The following is a 1153-nucleotide window of genomic DNA, read 5'->3' as shown; positions in this document are numbered from 1 at the left end:
TCTCTCTCTCCCTACGAACCCGCCTTCCTCCTCTCCTTCTTCCAGACAGTGTTCAAGTGAAGTATAAAAACAGGAGATTATATTTCCTGTTTAAGACGTTCTCATGTACAGTCAAGGATCAACACGCCTTCGTATTTTCTAACCAGCTCTTTAGGCTGTTCGACTTCCTTCAGAGAAGACGAGAAACTGAATCAAAATGGAAAAAAAATACAGGGTTGTAGTTCAGAGTTTAAGAGGAGAAATGATGGAAATCAATCTGTGTGATACTGAGGAAGAGATGCAGAAAATCACAGTTCTACAGCTGAAGGAGAAGATAGATCAACAACTTTGTCAATTTGATGGAGGTAAGAAAAGAAGAAGAAACAGACAAGAAATATACAGTGGTGGACAAAATTTTTCATACCCCTCAGTTAAAGAAGGACAAACCCACAATTCTCACTGAAATCCCTCAAAACTTCAAAAAGTAACAATAAATCAAACACCTGTGATGTCAATTAAAGGACACACCTGAGTTAATCATGTCGCTCTGGTCAAATAGTTTTCAATCTTTCATTGAGGTACCATCATTTTTGTCCAGGCTTGTTTCATTAGTTTGTTTTTTAATAATTATGCTAATCAACAATTCAAAAGTGATGGCAGATTTTGATTGTTTAATTTTCAATAAATTTTTATTTATTGTTACTTTTATAAGTTTCAAGTGATTTCAGTGAGAATTGTGGGTTTGTCCTTCTATAACTGAGGGGTACCAACACTTTTGTCCACCACTGAAGGTCAATATGTGCAAAATCTGAAATTTTTTTTCTAAGAAAAGTTGCCTCTAAACCTTACAATGATTTAAAATTGAAACTAAAAGTTACACTGTTTGTTTGATTGTTTGCTTGTTTGTTTGTTTTAAATCAGTGTTGAAAGTTGACATAATAAACATGATTTATTGACAAGTTTGAAAATAGATTTTTGTAAAATGTTTTATGAATGAACAACTTCAATGTTTAGTCATTTTACAGGATAACTGAAAGACTTTATTTTAAAAAGTATAAATACAAACTTCTAAAATGAAAGAATTGATTTGAAGAAACTCTTTGTGTTGGTGTGTTTCTTCTTTCAGTGAAGTATATGCATCTGATCTTCACCGATAAGATGTTGGATGAAGACT

At 32.8% G+C, this 1153-nt stretch overlaps 1 long non-coding RNA gene across 1 annotated transcript in view; it reads left to right on the top strand.

The window, feature by feature from the left end:
• The window catches only part of LOC112156473, a 6326-nt gene extending 5949 nt beyond the window's left edge, over positions 1-377 (top strand). Inside the window, exon 3 of the long non-coding RNA XR_002920970.2 lies at positions 147-377. This is a non-coding gene — a long non-coding RNA (uncharacterized LOC112156473). The remainder of the gene's footprint in view (positions 1-146) is intronic.
• Positions 378-1153: the final 776 nt, after the last annotated feature.

The sequence above is a fragment of the Oryzias melastigma genome, linkage group LG18 (genome assembly GCF_002922805.2).
Source record: "Oryzias melastigma strain HK-1 linkage group LG18, ASM292280v2, whole genome shotgun sequence".
Taxonomy (NCBI): domain Eukaryota; kingdom Metazoa; phylum Chordata; class Actinopteri; order Beloniformes; family Adrianichthyidae; genus Oryzias; species Oryzias melastigma.
Note: the sequence above shows the minus strand (reverse complement) of the source record. Positions and strands in the feature narration are given on the sequence as shown.